At 43.6% G+C, this 18,778-nt stretch overlaps 1 protein-coding gene across 1 annotated transcript in view; it reads right to left on the reverse strand.

The window, feature by feature from the left end:
• The window catches only part of Lrrc8c (leucine rich repeat containing 8 VRAC subunit C), an 82,614-nt gene that overhangs the window by 54,057 nt on the left and 9,779 nt on the right, over positions 1-18,778 (reverse strand). The window contains exon 2 of the mRNA XM_048447132.3: positions 4,088-4,163. The gene's annotated coding sequence lies outside the window, so the exon portion shown is untranslated. The remainder of the gene's footprint in view (positions 1-4,087; positions 4,164-18,778) is intronic.

The following is an 18,778-nucleotide window of genomic DNA, read 5'->3' on the forward strand; positions in this document are numbered from 1 at the left end:
AGACAGAGCAAACAAGGGGATACGGATGGCTAACAGACGCATCAAAGGCCTAGTAGTGCGCACACACGTACATTCCAGCGCGTACAAATACAAAGCTTCAGAGCAATGCATGGCACCAGGATCCCATCTGTCAAAGGAGAAATTTAGGAAGGACTGGTGATTAAACAGCATGCATGACAAATTCTAGAATAAAACTCAAAGACTGTTAGAGGAAAAAGTCAGAAAAACATTTCAAGTTACAGGCATAGGTAAGGGCCTCTCAACAGGACTCCAAGTAAATGGAACCTCATCAAACTAAAAGAAACAGTCAACTGAAGAAGTCTATAGGATGAGAGAAAATCTTTGCTTATACAACTGACAGATTAGTATCTAGAATATACAAAAAACACAAAAAAGCTAAACAAGAAATCAAATAACCAGACCAATAAATGGACTAATGAAATGAATGAAGACAGAACGAACAATAAACCTATGAAAAATTCTCAGTTACTCAGGCATCAGAATTGCAGTTCAATACTACACCCTGCCCCGGTTAGAACGGCAGCCACTAGGAAAAGGTGCCAGGCATGGTAGTCCTGCCTTTAATCCCAGCACTCAGGAGGTTGAGAGCAGACAAGGGTACATTCCAGGACCAAGTACAAATGCGTTTTGAGTTTGAGCCAGGCAAGCCAGGGCTACATAATGAAACACTTTCTCAAGACAAACAATAAAAAGGAATCCACAACAACCCTATGGGTTGGTTATCCCATGACAAGACAAAAAAATGGGAGCTGTATAAAAAAAAGGCCCCCGGTGCCCTACTAGGGAGTTCAGGATCCTTTGGGAGCTACTTCTGAAACACGAACAGTGTTTATGATTGAGTACATCTGTGTAAGTCTGTGCTGGGGACTGTCCGGTGGAGAAACTATTGCTAGAACCCCAGCTGAGCTAGCATTGAAGGATTTACTGCAAAATCCTGGGGGAAATAAAACCCAAACAGGTGTGGGGATGCCTCAACTTTGGCCACACAGCAGGGCTGTTCGAAAGCCTTTAAGACACCAGTTCCCGAATGAGTCAAGAGTAGAGTCCCAGGCGTGGGACCCAGGCACGAGATATTTTTATGCTGTCCTAGGTTGGGACCTATTTTCCTAGAAACATCTTAAAAAGTAAAGAAACACATCTGATAAGGTCTGTAGACAGAGCTACGGCTGCCCTCACAAAGGTAGTTTTCTTGCTTTAGTGCTCGTGATTGATTGATTGATGGGTTCAATGGTTCCAGCTGGGAACTGAATAAGTCCTTGAACATGCTAAACACATGCTATACCTCAGCGTTACAGCCTTAGCCCCTGTCTTTTATTCATTTATTTATTTTGAGACAGGGTCTCACTGTGTAGCTCTGGCTGGCCTGGAACTTGCTATGTAGACCAGGCTGGCCTTGAACTCATAAAGACCCTTTACCTCAGCCTTCCGAGTGCTGGGATTAAAGGTAAATGCCACTATGCCTGGCCAGTCCTTGTATTTTAATATCCTGCCTTTAGCTCATAATTTCCTTCACACTACATCAGGATTGACAGATTCTCCCGTGCACTTGGCCTTGGAGAAAAGCATGCTGCCTAAATACTGAAGGGAGCTTGGGCCATAACCCTACTTTGAAAGTCCATGGTTAAGTGTTTTCACATACAATCCAAGACCAAGACTTTCCTACCTGCTCTGGTGTCTCCTTCAGTGTTTAGGTTTTTTATATTCGCATCTACCTGTCCTCCCACACTGTGACGGAAAGGGCAGAGACTAAGTGCTCACTCGGGTACTCCCTGCTAGTTGTCTGGGCAGTAATGGTTTTATGACAGAACTATATGTGTGCACCCATGGTTTGGCCTTCTCAAATATCTTCTGAATATGGATAACGTTCTGAACATAAAAGCTGTAGTACTGTGATCTCTGTTTGCTTGATAAATGGAAACTAACAATACTGATCCTAACAAAGCTCCCTCTATGCATAATGGAGAACTCTGGGACACAAACTACAGCTTCAAGTGCACCAAGAAGGAGCAGGCATTTCATGTGAGCTGCATATTTAACTCCTCACTATCCCAAGGCTCGAGGTCCTACGAGCCTATGTGTTTGGAAGAAATGGAGATTTTAGAGAGTTAACTATTTTTCCTGGATGTGACAGGTAAGTAGGGTCCTGAATGTCACCTGGGGAGCCTGTTTACGCTACCGTGAACCTTATACTCTACAGGCAACACTGTTCTTCCTGATCTCTGCCAGGAATTCATCAAGTAAGGCTGTTCTTTCTTCTCGATAAATGAACATTTATTAGTTGTACCAAATGAGTTTCACTGTGACATTTTCATATAAGCACAGAGCATAATTTAATCCTATTCACCCCTCATGGTCCTCTTATTAGCTCGTTGGGTACTGTCTACTAAGATGGATGAGTAACTCCCTCGCATTTCCTAGGAGCTGACAAGATCAGAGATACTTTGTTTCCTCTCTCACTGGTTTCTCAATCTTCTAGCTCTCTAGCCTCTTAGGTGCTTAATAACATCACAGAACATAAAGGCAGACTCTGCTCCACTCAGCAAGTTCATTCTTCTGTGAGCAGACAGCCCATACGCATATTTATATGAAATATTTGTCATAGCATGTAACACAAGAAGTAATGGCACACAGGTTTAGTTTTCAAATCAATTGCTTCATTTTAGGGAAAAAAAATGAAGATTTCCTCAGTGTTGCCCATGGATGAGCTCAATGTTAAATTACATGGCACTTGGAAGAATCTTTCTTAGAATAAGGACATGGATCTATGTTTTTAAGTCATGGTGACCCTGCAACCCTTGTCGCTCCTAAATGCCACAGAGATTGACACATTGAAAAAAAGCAGAAAGACTATTTGAAAACCTTCACAAGCAAAGAATTCACTGGTCCTTTTCAGATGACATTCTAAAAACAAAATGTATTTTAAAACAGGCTCCCTTCCAGGTTTCTAAGCAAACACACCCAAATAGATTAATTAATATATCAGAGCCGTATAGTGGCCTCAGATACTGTACTTAATCTTGCTTATGATGCCACACCAGCGACTCCAATTCAGAGAAAATGTCAACAGGAAGAGGTCTGGCGGAAACATAAAACCTCAGAGCAAACGAATCCTGAGACTCAAAACAAGTCCCTTACCAGAGATGCTGGTTAAGCCAAGCAAGAGGGCAGCCAAGGCCATCAAGGAAAACCTCTGTTCTCAGGCTTCATGCTCTCCTCATATAAGGTGTCTATTACAGTTCTGTCTGGATGTGGGTTTTTTTTTTTTTTTTTTGGAAGCATGGTATATTTCAGTTAAAGAAATCTAGCTGAGGAAATGTACAGACAGCATCGGGTATACACAGCATTCTGAGGGGCTGGCCCTAAAGACACACTTGCTCCTCGGCACCACTGACATACCTTATTGCCTCCCCCAAAATATTTTTGTTTTGATTTATAAAATATTCTGACTTATAAAATATTCTTGAGGGCGTGTTTCAGCTAGTAGAGTGCTTGCCTAGCATGTAGGAAACTCTGGGATCCAGACCAGCACTTCCTAAACTGGGTGTGGTTCGCCCAAACCTATAATCCCAGATTGTTGGAAGGTGGAGGTAGGAAGATCATAAATTCAAGGTCATCCTTAGCTACACACTGTGTTTGAGGCCGGACTGGAATATGTATAACTCAAAAGAACAACTTACCACCACCAAAACCCAAAAAGCTAATAATGACTTACAATATTACAATATACATTATTAGGCATTGCTCCATTTGGGTCTAATTTTCTTCTCTGATATTAAAATGGAAACCCATCAGCAAATTTTGAAAAAGCAAACTGTGATCATGTAAGCACCCTCCAAGCCACAATGGCCGCTGATTACTGAAGATACACCTTAAAAGACGTGACGGCTTTAGGGTACCAACCACCACAGGGATGCATTTAATGCAGAACTCAAAGGCAATGTGTGCAAATTCTGCTCTCTCTGAACCAAGTACAGTTGCTTTATACATGAAGCCTTGTAAGAAGCCCTTCATTTAGAACAATCTATGCCAACAGTGAAACTGATAAGGAATATACTCGTGTTATTACCTTATATGTATATGTCACTTCACTGAGCATCTGCGGTTCCAGAATTCTAAGTTTAGTCACAAGCAGCCACGTTCATCTAAAGAAATAAAAACAAACGTAAGTCATCTCTACTCCATTTTGCTCAACACGGCTCTGTTCTGTATAGTGGTTACAATGTAAGCCTTATCCAGGAAGAGCTAGGCTTGCAGTAGAGCTTTAATGGGTAGTTTTCAACCTCTTCAAATTATGTGCCACTAGGAAAAAAAAAGTGTTGCCAATAAATGTAACAAGTGTCTTTACATGTAACAGTTACCAATGTTGACTGGAGAAGGCGAAGTCTCTATCTTAGAATCTTCTGGTACACTTACTGTTATTCCTTTGTGGTGCCTTTAAGGACTAACCACGCCCACTCCCCAGCCACTTCTGACCTCCTGGTCGCCATCTTAATCTCTCTCTCTCTCTCTCTCTCTCTCTCTCTCTCTCTCTCCCCATCTCTTGGTGTGTACACACGTGTCTCTGTTGTGAGGAGCTGCGGGCAGGCCTGCTTTTCGCCTCACCCGGCTCCTGCATGGCTAGCTTAGTCCCAGAAATAACAACACACAAATTGTATTCATTTAAGCACTGTCTGGCCCATTATCTCTAGAGAGTTAGTTACTGACTAACTCTCATATCTTGATATTAACCCATTTCTAATAATCTCGTGGTAGCACCATGAGGTAGTGGCTTACCGGAAAAGATTTAGCATGTCTGACCTGGTGGCTGGCTCCATGGCTTCAGCCTCATTGCCCTCTTCCCAGCATTCTGTTCTGTTTTCTCCGCCTACCTAATTTTCTGTCCTATCAGTGGGCCAAGGCAGTCTCTTTATTGACCAATGAAAATAACACAATAGACAGATAACCCTCCTCCATCATGTCTCTGTCTCTCCCTATGTTTCTCTTTATGTCTTTCTGATTTCCTCTTCTTTAAGTAATAAATATCTCCCTCTCCTCTAAATAATAAATGTTTAGCTTTATGTATAGTCTTATGTCCATTTACTCTGCCGTCCACCGCATCCAGCCGCCTGACTCTGCTGCTTGCCCGGGGACCCTGTACTGCTCTGGCGGCAGCCTCTGCCTGGCTCGCAGGCCGCTCAGGGCATCCCAACATATTATCTTTTTAAAGAACAAAACTTATTGTTTATGACCCTTTACCAGCTGCTCATGGAAAGTACCTGTAAGAACCGTCAACTGGTGGGGTCTTCTTTCAAATATTGACATTGTGGAATTTCCCTCTGCCTCAAGTTGAGTCAAGAGTCTTCAAATTATCCATCTTTAATCCCTATGTGCCAGTCAAACCCCCATGAACATCAGTTTGCCCCTATCCAGAGGCAGCAAAAGAGCAATTGGGTTCTCTAGTTTCTGTGTCTCCTGGTGCTTACTCAGCATGGGGTACCTCTGCAACATGCAAGGCCCAAAGTTTCCAAGAAGCTTCCGTAGCCCAAACCAACAATAATATCAACTGAAGAGCTCCTTAGGAATGAGGGTCCATGTGTAGAGAACACATTACCGCCATTTCCCTAAAAGGACAGGCTGTTAGACTGCCTACTACATATTTTATGTTTATCCCCATAAAGAGAAATTCATGTGCCCCCTTTTACAGAGGGAGACAGCTAAGGCAGATTGTCTGGTCAAAGTGCTGTGAATCAGAGACTGACAAGGGTTCCTAATAGGACATCTACAGAACTGCCCCTCAAGGCCTAAGAAAAATGACAGACGATGTGACAACAGAAAGAATTTAAAAAGTGGAGATGAGCCAGGGTCATGAAATGCTGCCATCCGCATATGACATTGTCACTGCAACCACACACACAGCAGCTATGGATACCTGCATAAGGCTATGCCTTTTCCTGTCATCATGGATGGAGGACCCATTCCTTTCCAAGGAGCTGAAGGCAAGTCTGTCATTTTCTCTAGTGGTGAGGCCAATAGGGGAACAGGTAGAAGGGGTTCACAGGCAAAAGAAGGGGGACACAAGCAGGTAGTGGTGTGAGCATATCACACACAGTACACTACACACGTCTGAAACTGTCAGGCAGACAATGAGGGCCAACCCGCACTCCATGTTTTTCGGGTGGTTAGACCACTCTGAGAACACAGTTCAAGAGCCGAGCTGCATCTCTGGGGTCTAAGAGGCGTCATCAGCAGAGCCAGACGGACTCAGCTATGAATTATAGGCTTGGTATGTCCCCTGAAGACGGATTTCTTGGAAGCTAAATCTGTGCTCCCCAGGAGTTGTTGAAGCTGTTGGCTTTCACTATGCGGATCAGTTCCTAGGGTCCACCCTCTCCTTTCTCTAACATGGGGAGGTTGGTGTTCCTTGTGGGTGGGTAAGGGCACATGACGACTCAGGGTTAACATCATGTACATGGAAAGGATGGGCTCCGCTGCAATGCAAAGCAAAGAAACTCCCCTTTCTTAAACCCTCGTCCCTATTTCTTACATGATACAGACTTAGTAGTAACTACCTTCAATTTGGCAAGCTAGGGCTATGTCAGCAAAGCGGAACATCAAGACATAAGCAAGACAAGCGTTAGATGCCATGTGATCATGTCTGGAGTATTTATTATAAGGGAGGAAAAAGCAATGTTCTTTATCTTTACATCACAGCTATGTGGGTGGGTGGGGTGAGGTGGGGTGGGGTGGAGAGTCCCTCTGAAATCATCTGAACTTCGCCTAGTGACACGGACAGTGTTTCTCACGAAGAAGAAGGGGGTGCATTTAGTGTTAAAGGGGAAGGGAAGGGAAGGATCCACAGGGCAGACTCAGGACAAATTTTTTCAATGATTTTTGGCTTTAAAAGAAATATTCTATTAAAACCATCAAGGACGTAGACACTATTGTGAACTTCACACGCTTTTACTAAGTTTATTGATTTATGTGTGGGGTGGGGTGTATACCCGTCACTGCACATGAAGGGGCTCAGAGGACAATCCACCATGTGGATTCCAGAGATTGAAGCTAAAGCATGAGGCTTGGTAGCAAGCACCTTTACCCACTGAGCCATCCGACCAGCTCTGCATACTCCTAAGAGTTAAAATATAAAAGACAGTATGTGGCATTTGGTCCTTCCAGTTAAATGCTCTGAGCTCTGCTCACAGACTTCAGAAACGTGCAGTGTATCGTTCCTACAACAAAGGGGGCACAGATGGACAGAAGCCTGAGGATATTCATTGAAGAATATTTGAGAAGAAGCCCAAGGCCTAATCCCATCCCACTGATAACATAGAGCCATGTATGAAAGTATCTCACCGGCATTCTCTTTCTCCCCTCCCCCCACTCACCCTTTCGAGTTGTGTGAGGATAAAGGTGACTCAGGAACAACTTTGGAAGGCAACGCAATGCAAGGAGTCAAACCCCTCTAGCAATGACATCACATTGCAGGTCATATAAGAGTAGGCTGCTTGTGACCGAGCATGGACTGTGAAGGCCTCTAGTGGACTGATCCCGCCATTCACACAGACCTTCCACACAGCTTCCTCATGCTTGACTGTGGCCTGAAGGTTTGCCTGTCTGGGCTTGTGTTGAAATTCAATTGCTGTCACGGCATTGGTCAAAATTTAAGAGGGTTTCTGTCATACGGTTCCTTCTCATAAGCAAGAGGATACCATGATGTCTGAAGCGAGCCTATGATCATTTGTACGGGTTCTCTCTCCTGTCCTCATTGCTCTCCTACCCCGCCTCGCAGCACGGCACAGCAAAGAGATCCTTCCCAGATAGCAGTGCCTGGATAGACTTCACACTCCATACTGTGAGTCAGGGAATTTCTGCTCATTATGAATTCCCCAGATTCTGGTATTTTCTTATAATTGCACCAAATGAAATGAGACACATTCAGGCACGACTAGATAAAACACAAATATAGTAATGAGTGCACAGGAAAAGGAAATGTTGGGGAAGCGTAGAGAGCAGGGGTGGGGATGTAGCTCAGTGAGTAGCGTGTTTGCTTAGCGTGCACAAAGCACCGGGTTCAATTCCCAGCACCACATAAACTAGGTGTGGGGGCACGTGCCTGCAATCCCAGCACCTGAGAGGCAGAAGCAGGAGGACTGTGTTGGTTTTTGTCAACTTGACAGAAACTAGAGTCTCCTGGGAAGGGGGCGCTTCAATGGAGAGATTGTCTCCATTAGACTGAACTGTGGCATGTCTTTGGGAGATTTCCTGATTAATAATTGATGTGGGAGGGCTCCAACCTGTAAGTGGTATCAGCCCTGGGTTCTATAGCAAGGCAGCTGGTCAAGTCAGGGGTAGCAAGCCAACAGGGAGCACTCCTCACGGCTTCTGCTTCAGTTTCTGATTCCCTCAATACTGGACTACCACCTATAAACTGTCCTTAAGCCCCTCTCTCTCCAAGTTGATTTTGGTCAGTGTTTTACCACAGCAGTGGAAAAGTATGTTGATACACAGATCAATGCAAGTTCAAGGCCAGTATGATTAAGCTACTCAAAACAGTAAATAGACTATTATATTGCACTGGAAAAGAAAAACTGTCCAAACCTGTGTGCACGATGCTACTTATAACCTCCTCCCAGAAGAAATCAGTATCCCTAGCGAAATGCTTACGTGTTTGATGCTTACGAACATCAACCACGCAAAGGCATATTCTGCGCAGGCAGTTACCAGTCAGAGTTGATCAGCTGACAACCGAGCTAGTGAGCTTCCCTTCTCTTTCAATGTCAAAGCTAAGGGTCTTTCACTACTGACATTTTCTATAAAATATTCTTACCCAGTCAGCCGTGGTGGTTCACGTCTTTAATCCCAGCACTTGGGAGGCAGAGGCAGGTGGATCTCTGTGAGTTCGAGGACAGCCTGGTCTACAAAGTGAGTTCCAGGGCAGCCAAAGATACACAGAGAAACCCTGTCTCGAAAATAACTATATATAGTCTTACCCAAAGCAAGTCTTTGGAGTTGAAATGTTACTCAGTCAGTGGTTCAGTTCTCCAAAGCAATAAATAAACAATAAATAAGTCAACTTTTGAATTCTGAGAGAGCTTTCTCTTTGTAGCAAGTAATAACATTTTGAAAAATATTGCAAATAAGTTGTCCATTTACCTTAAACTCAGGGAACAGACACTGTTTTCTATAAAGGCAGAGATGGAGAGCAAATGCCATGGCTGGTCAGGCAGGCCATATGCTCCATTGGTATATACTGCTTTGGAAAATACAAAGCCAGGTCAGAGGTGGACTGTGTAAAATCTGGTCACAGACCTAGACCATGCGCGCTTGAGCGTGCTTTGTCACAGCCTCTTGTGGGGTTGTGAGAAGCTCCAGGCAGACGCGCCTTGACATAAGTGGAGCTGTGGTTATTAGCTTCAAGGCTGGGATGTTACAGTTTGAGCACTGCAGTGTGGAGTGTAAAGGCCATTTGAAAAGTTTCTCTTCTACAGGGCTTAAGATGACTTAGTGTGTAAACTGGAAGCAGGCTTAGGAACTGGCTGAGCCCAGGGTTGGGTGGGAGCACTTCCTTAGAGTAGAATTAGTATAGAATTGTGCCGTGCAAGGAATGTCAGTGTAGAAATGAAGTGACGGACTTTAAATTTCTCTCCCATGGTTTAAGTCTGAGGACTCCCAAGGCCAGTGTCTCATTCTGACCTGAAATAAATGTCTATCATATTACAAACACAACTAAGGTTCTTTGAATAAAGCATAAGATGAGCAATGTGTGCTTTCAGAAAATACCGACATTCAGAATGAAGCAAAGCGTGAACAGAATAGATCCTTTTAGTGAGTTACCAAGGGTGATTTAACCGGCCTACTCAGGGTGACTTAAGAAAGTGTGGCTTGTTTTGATTTTCTGATTAGTTCTAGCTAAACTCCACAGGGATACTTGTGTCCAGAAGAAAAACACATTGTAACACTTGTTTCTTTGAAACACATTTCCTACTCAAAGATCTAACTGGGCAATGTTATTTTAACATACTTTCAAAAAACGATTTGCATATATTTTACATGTGTCACGTGTGTAAGCTGCCCTCAGAGGGGAGACAAGAGGTGTCAGGTCCCCTAGAGCTGGAGTTATGGGGTTGTAAGCCAACTAATACAGGTGCCGAGAATCAAACTCCAAACCCCTGCAAGAGCAGGGAATGTTCTCTTTTTATTTTATTTTATTTTTTTCCTCCTTCGAGCCGGAATGTTCTTAACAGCTGAGCCATCTCTCCATTATTTGAAAAAGAAACTCCTCGAGTACTCTGGGAAGCAGTTTTGCCCTTCTGCCCGCTCCCTCCCACACATGAGTTTAGCAAATTGATGGCATGATCACCTCGCAGAAAAGTCATGAATTTTTTTTTAAAAAAAATTTCCTTTGACAACATTCAGAAAAGTTTTGTGTTTTGCTTGCTATGGTGCATTTTCATGTGGATTTGCATCTATCAATCAGTTAAAGCTGCAGTCAGGAACCTGCTTAGAGGTTGCCTGTACATCCACCTGTTGTTGGTCAGAGGTTCTATCTGGCCAACGAACTCCTGAGACACTCAACAGGTCTACCGCTTCTGATCTGCCCGAACACTAAGAAGGAAGGCTCCGTGGCTACAGGAGTTTGTGTTTGAGAACACTGACCTGGCTGTACACCCTAGTTACTTTGAAATTTACAAAGACGGGGAAACCGGAATACCTGCTTTCCCTGGGTGAGAAGACAAAGGGGGAAGAGAAATTTCTGCACCTGATAGGGAAATGAAACAGTAACTCCCAAAAGACCCAGACAGAACCTGTCGTCTATAAAGTCAATTCCAGTACAGAAAGGCATGGGGGTCCGGACACACAGCAAGATTAGAAGAGGCTCTGTTGTTCACAGGCTCTGAGTCCTCCTTCCAGAGAGAACCTGAAATCTGAGGTCACCTCTCCTAGACAGACACCGACAAGCACTTTATTCATCTGGAGCGAGGAATTTGAAAACTTCCACTTTCTTACACGTGACACTAAGTGGATCAGGAACTAGCGGGTAGCCTGCAGGATGTTAAGGATGAGGTATGAGAAATTTGCATGCAACAACCTAGTGAGAATCTTTCAGAACACCCTCTCTGTCTTTCTGTGGTGCTGGAGATCAAACCCAGGGTGAATTGTGAGATCAGTGCCCTCTGGCCTCAGGTTTGTGAAACAGGGTCTCACTGTCCAACTGAGGTTGTCCTCCAAATCACAATCCTTCTGACTTCTTGATTTCTAAATCAGAACTTGCACCCCAAATGTAGATCCCATGGTACTTCTGCAATACTTTGCAGAAAGTTGTTAGGTGTGTGTGTGTGTGTGTGTGTGTGTGTGTATAATTGAACTCTACATTTTTCTCTGCTCCCCTCCCTGCCTCTCCTCTCCCCTTCAACCCTCTCCCAAGGTCCCCATGCTCCCAATTTACTCAGGAGATTTTGTCTTTTTCTATTTCCCATGTAGATTAGATCTATGTATGTCTCTTAGGGTCCTCATTGTTGTCTAGAGTCTCTGGGATTGTGATTTGTAGGCTGGTTTTCTTTGCTTTATGTTTAAAAACCACTAATGAGTGAGTACATATGATAATTGTCTTTCTGGGTCTGAGTTACCTCACTCAATATGATGTTTTCTAGATCCATCCATTTGCCTGCAAATTTTAAGCTGTCATTATTTTTTTCTGCTGTGTAGTACTCCATTGTGTAAATGTACTACATTTTCCTTATCCATTCTTCGGTTGAGGGGCATTTAGGTTGTTTCCAGGTTCTGGCTATGACAAATGAAGCTGCAATGAACATAGTTGAACACATGTCCTTGTGGCACGATTGAGCATTCTTTGGATATATACCCAAAAGTGGTATTACTGGATCTTGAGGAAGGTTGTTTCCTAATTTTCTGAGAAATCACCACACTGACATCCAAAGGGGTTGTACCAGCTTGCATTCCCACCAGCAATGAAGGAGTGTTCCTTTTACCCCACAACCTCTCCAGCATAAGTTGTCATCAGTGTTTTTGATCTTGGCCATTCTTACAGGTGTAAGGTGGAATCTCAGAGTTGTTTTGAGTTGCATTTCTGATGACTAAGGATGTTGAGCATTTCCTTAAGTGTCTTTGCCATTAGATTCTTAGGCTGTAACTCCCATTCCGCTGGTTCTTCCTTGTCCCGGAGGTGCTTTGTGTCTGCTGGAGGAGTAGGAGGCTCACCAAGCTTCAAAATTGTGAATTACAGGACCAACCTTCCAAGCAAGATGCTCCCACTTGTATAAAAACACTATTGTTATGGTTAGATTTGAAGCCTGCTCCACAGGGAAGATCCATACCTGCTACAGTAAAAATTCTGGCCCCAAACCCATGCCTGCTGTGACCTGAAGTTCTGGGGATAAGTGAATACCAGCAACAGCTAAACTGACACAGCACCAAAATGTCTTTCAATGCATATTTATCTTCATACATAAATACTACTCGGTCTCAGTGGAAGAGGCCTCTTGTCCCAGTGAACGGTGGTGAATGCAGAGACTGGGGGCTACAACAGGGTGTTGAGAAAAAATGCCCAGGGAAAAACAAGATGTGCACACCCACCCCTTCTAATGCTTAGGGGACAGAAGAGGGGATGGATGTTACATTACATTTGTTTACAGTGTGAAGATGTGTCTTTGCCAAGGAGCCTTCTGATGGGTTTAATAAAGAGCTGAATGGCCAATAGCTAGGCAGGAAGAGGTTAGGTGGGACTTCCAGGGACATAGAGGACACTGGGAAGAAGGAAGATGGAGATGCTAATGAGGCATGGAGGAAGTAGGACATACAGAATAAAAAAGCAAAAAAACACATGGTAAAACATCAGTTAATAGAAGCAGGCTAATTTAAGGTATGAGAGCTAGTGGGACAAGCCTAAGCTAAGGCCAAACTTTCATAATTACTAAGAAGTTTCCGTGTTGTTATTTGGGGCTGGCGGTGGAAAAGAAGGTCCATCTTCAGATGGAAAGATTGCAAGAGCTGGAAGATAACCACGAAATGCCATCTGTGGGGAAGACACAGCCATTTGTAATCACGGGTAAATGCTGCTTATCCATTGTATCTGTGTAAGAACAGGGCAATCAACTGTCAGGCTTGGATAAAGAAAGGGGTCCATCCATCCCTGTTGCGGAATGTTCCTTTACTCGTGTGAAGATGTGTCATTGTGATTGGTTCAACAGAGCGATGACTGGCCAATAGCTAGGCAGGAAGATGCTAGGCAGGACTTATGGGCAGGTAAAAGAAGAGATGAATCTAGGCATGGGAGACACCAGAGGAGATGGGAGAGAAAACAGAACATACAGGAGGAGAGGTAAAAGCCATGAGGCATTTGACGTGTGGCAGCATGTAGATTAATAGAAATTGATTAAGTTATAAGAGCTAGTTAGAAACAAGCCTAAGCTAAGATCACATGTTCATGATTAATAAAAAGTCTCCAAGTGGTTATTTGGGAACCGGGTGCCAGGACAGAAGAAGACTTGGTACACATCCTTCGTAGCTGAACCATAGGCTATGGATAGATCAAGGACAGGGAGGGAATATTAGCTCCAGCTGTGAGCCCAGTGGTGACTCCAATGGATAGTCTCAGTCCAATGGCCACATGGATGGCCCTGGATAAACAGAAAAACAAGGCTAGAAGTCACAAATCTTGGGAAAAATCAAGTCATGTATGAGCTTGCCAAAGAACAAAATTCATTAATAGAATTTTGGCATTCAATTAATATTTCTGATAAGAAATAACTGATCAGAACTATTTTTGTTAATTCCATCAAAATGACAACTAATATTTTAACACTGATTCAAAGCACAAACATTTGACTTACTTATTTTTAAACCATATTTAAAAAATTTTAAATTTAAATTTTAAAAATTTAAACTTAATTTCAAGTCTGTTTTTCAAATCACTCATTCTGTTATTATTTCTATTATTTCCTTCTTTAGTTGGGGGACTAATTTACTTTCTCATATATAAACTAAATAAAACTAAATTTGTGTGCTTTTTTTATTATTTTGGTGGTTGGTTTTTAGTCGTGACAGAATAAATGCAGGGCTCATGCACGTCAGGAAAGCACTCTGCCGCTGAGATTAGCCCCAACCCTAGGAGTCTCCTAATATAAACACACTGAGTCCTACAAAGTTTCTTAACCCACCTGTCCACCTACCCCTCACCTGTTTCATCCGCCAACCCACCTGTGTCCACCTGAGCTATATTTCATCGTGTTTTCCTAGTAATCGTGACGTTGTGTTTTTATCATTCAGGGCTGGGAGTGTTTTAACATTTTCTTAAATTTGCTTTTGACATAAAAGTATATATAAGTTACCCATTTGACTTATAAGCATTGGCCTTTTTGTGCCTGTCTTTACAAAAGTGTGTGTGTGTGTGTGTGCGTGGGTGTGTGCGTGTGTGTTCATGCAGGTGTCACCCACAGAGGCCAGAAGGGGCGTTGGTCTCTGGAACTGGAGTCATGGTTGCTGTGAGTCACCTGATGTGGGTGCTGGGAAGTAAACCTAAGTTCTCTGGAAGAACACCAATGCTCTTACTGACCCATCTCCCCAGCTCCTCCTCTAAGTATCTTATTCTTTCAAAGTGGTCAAAAAATACAAACAAGGTTACCCTGTTCTTTCTTGAAATCATTTATTGGGACTCGAGAGATGACCCAACAGTTAAGAGCACTCGCTGTTCTTTCAGAGGACCCACCCAGATTGGGTCTCCACACCCACAGAGTGGCTAATAATCATAACCCCAGTACTAGGAGATAAGACGCCCTCTTCTGGTGTCTGTGAGCACTGCACACACAATGTGCACAGACACACAGGCAGGTAAAACATTCATACATGAAAAATAAAAATAAACCAATCCATAAAAATTATGTATCGTGTCTGTGAGTATGAGCTTCCATGTACCACAGGGGCAGGTGTGTAGAAGGTTGTAGATACCAAATCCAGGTCGTGAGGCTTGCACACAAGCAGTTTTTGCTCCGAGCAATCTTCCCAGCCCCTATTTTCCTTTTTCTGGGGGAAAACTTATCCTTTATTCTGACTGTTTCAACCTGCAGGGAACACACTTTGCTTTCTCTGCACACCTTCATAGATTTCTCTGTTTTTTTATTTCCAGATGTCAGTCTATGGCGACGACCGAGGGATTCTTTCACTGTGCTGAACCTGCCTGCAGTGTGATGTGCTCTTGAGGTCAGTAACTTCATGCTTTATTTTTGTCAACTGTGGGCAACTGATAGTCTTTATCTGAAAACATTTTCTCTTTTTTATTTTCCCTATTTTTTTCTCCTTGAACACTGTTTTTGTTTTCTTCATTATTTCATTATTTCTTTGTACTAAATTTATTCCCGTGGCGTAAGTTTTTGTTAGTTCACTCGCTTCTGGGATATTCCTTCTTCTGTGAATCTGCTCTCCTGTGTTCCTTTCTGTGACGATCATCTCGGTGCGTCAGGCTCAGGCATGTCTAATCTGACCACGAGCTGTATGCCGTGGTGCATCTTGGGAGCTTTGCTCACCTGGCTGAGTCCAGTGGTCAGAAAAGTTTCACTGGAACCATTAGGCACTCTATGCTCTCTACACTTTGAAATGTACACAACAAAATGTAGTGTGAATTATAATTGGTCTTAATAATAAAAACCTGGAGTCAGATAGAGGGATTAATGCTGAAGATCAGAGAAGCAGAGCGGTAACTAGTTCTTACCTCTGCTCTTATATTCCTCTCTCTGCCCAGCTCTATCACTTCCTGTCTCTACCTCCTTAGTGCTGGAATTAAAGGTGTGAGCTACTACACTTGGCTCTGTTTCTCTTTTAGACTGATTCGATGATCTCAGTATCCCAGGGTGACTTTTGCCTCACTGAGATCCATCTACCTCTGTCTCCCGAGCGCTGGGATTAAAGGTGTGCGCCACCACTGCCTGTCCTCTATGGCTAACAAGTGTGGCTAGGTCCATACTCTGATCTTCAGGCAAGCTTTATTTGTTAAAGCACAAACAAAATATCACCACAACATTTTAGACCACTGATCCTGTGCCCAGTCTACCCGCGCCACCATCGTCACGGCAAGATGCTGCACGCTGCTCCTTTCAACCAACGCTTTTCAGTTACTGCGCTCTGGGGATGCCACGCTTCGATGGCCCGGGCAGCTTCACAAAGGAAGTAAACACAAAGATTTGGACCACTGGACCGGCAGGATTTTGTGTAGTTTGCTGGGTTAAGAATACCAAACTGCTTTTACATGTCACCTCAGGCTGCTCACAGGAAGAAACGGCTGCAGTGTTGATACTGTCCCTTTGTCCCTTGTGCCACTGTGTGTCAGTTACCTCAGATCTTTTACTCTACCCTTTACACTACAAAATTGGTGTGTGTGTGTGTGTGTGTGTGCACGCACGCGTGCATGTGTGTTCTCTCCAATGAGTTCTAAAGCTACCTAGGGGCTTTTTCGTTTTAGACTGCATTTTGTTACAGTTTCTGTTTCTTTGCCGAGTTCCCATCTGTGGAGCCGTCAGGATCACTTTTCCTTCCATACTGTTAACAACAGCAGTTGGAACTTGTTACTGCCTAATTCCATCACTTGGCTCATTCCGAAGTTAATTTCTGATGATAGTCTTTGTCTTATTATGGGTTGTGTTCCTTCCCCTGTGTGTTTCCATGTCTGATTACTGATGTTTACCCTGGATGCCTCTGGAAAGCGCTGGTTTTAGTTGCAGCAGATCAGTGGTGTGGTCCTCCTCAAAGTGTGAACTCTGTGCCGCACAGTGGCAGGGGCTCAAGCGTGGGCTGAGGCCAGCTATCTGCCCAGCTCTCTCATTTGAGAGCAGCAAACATCTGGGAGGAGCTTAGATGCGGATTTGGGGGGTTTCCCTCTACTGCGCTGCCACTGGCAGTCTCTGACTTGACCTTCTGCTTTCCCAAGTCAGCAGGACTGCAGGGCTGCAGCGTTTGGTTTAGGACGGAGCAGCTCTCTGCGGCAGGAAGCACCCAGAGGTTCCCAGAGAAAAGCTGAGTACAACCTCACCCAATGCAGTTCCCTCTCTTAGGAAGCCCTGTGCCCCGTCTTGCTGTTGATTGCATTCCCATGCCTTCCTTGTTTAACTTATTTTCTGAAAGATATTTGCTAAAACAACTCCCTCTTTTAAAAAAGTTATTTCTAACCCTTAAGCTAGCAAGTTATTTCAGCGCAGAGTACCTTTAAAAACAAAACAACAACAAAACTAAACTAAACCCAGAAGAGTTCTATGTAAGCGTCTATAATAACTGGTGATGCCGATGCTTCCATCAAAATCCAAATCTCTATCTCACTGGTACATCACCAAAGAATGGCAGGAGAGCCAGAAGCCCCGACTTAGGGGTTGAAGGGTTACCTTCCTCAGTCTACTCCCCAACATAAACACGCTCTCTAGAATTTTGGATCGCACACCATTGCTAGTATTCTAACACCATGAAAGAAAACATGCTGTAAAGAACGGTAACAGGGAAGCTGCCAGCATTACCTAGTGAAGGCGGAGGAGAGCACAGGGGAATCCTCTGAATAACTGAAATTTTTGAAAGTGAACTTGGAAAAGCACAAGTAGGTTCTGTAAAAGACCACCTGCACAAACTTTAAGAAGGACAGCAACAGAAGGAAAGCTTACTTGCTGAAAAGCGCATTATTATGGATGCTACGTCCCCTGGAAAATAAGATGCAAGTTTATTCCATTCATAGCGCCACACGTCATTACTGTGTGCCCTGAGACCTTTACTGCTCCTGGTAAAGAATCGATATGCAAGTATTTGTCACACATCTGTCCTTCCCAACAGCTAACACCTGAGCAAAGCTACTGTGACATGCCATGCTGAAAAAGTCACATTTGGAGATGAATTTCTTTAGCAAGCCAATCCCACTATGAAGGCTCTAGGGTTATACTTTTATAAGAGGCCTACAATAACCTTCCTGAATGCCAATTGTGTGTGCATGCACGTGTGTGTTATGTGGGTGCACAGGTGTTTGGTGAACAAAGATCAACACTGTCTTCCTCAGTCTCCCTCCACACTGCTTTTTGAGACAGGGTCTCTTGCTGAACCTAGAGGTCATCAACTTGGCGAGGCTGGTTGACCAATGAGCCCCAGGGATCCGCCTGGATCTGCTCAAGGTACTGGGGCTACAGAAGTGCACTGCGGAGCCTAGCTTTTACGTGGGTACTGCGGATCCGAATCCAGGTTCTCAATGCACACATGGCAGGAACTTATCAACTGATCCCTTTCGCCTAGCCTCAGAATCTCAACTTTTTGGGAAAGAATATAATCTTTGCTGGATGTGGTGGTGCCGTCTTTAATTCCAGCACTGAGAGGCAGAGGCAGGTGGATCTCTGTGTGTTCAAGACCAGACCAGTCTACAAATGGAGTTCTAGGAAGCCAGGGCTATTCTGCCTCAAAAAAGATTAAAGTTTTTTTGAAAGACTCAAATATATTTTTTAAAAAGAATATAACTTCTTATCAGAATAAGTCTTAGGGGTCTCTCAAAAAATAGGGATCCCACGGGGATTAATAATATAGGCAAAAATCATTTCTAGCTTGAAAGTGGCACTAACTGGGCCATATGTTCTTCTTGATGTACCTCTTAAAAGATAACATGCTGAATACACAGGACAGAAAACACAGAGGCTGGGTGCACACACCGTATTAATCAGATCATCGCGAAACAGTATTCATTTAGATTATATTTTGAAAATATTAAAAATACCAGTGTGTTATCAGTGCTGGTCATCACAACTCTAGA

This window comes from Myodes glareolus, chromosome 8, assembly GCF_982192425.1.
Source record: "Myodes glareolus chromosome 8, mMyoGla1.1, whole genome shotgun sequence".
Lineage (NCBI taxonomy): Eukaryota > Metazoa > Chordata > Mammalia > Rodentia > Cricetidae > Myodes > Myodes glareolus.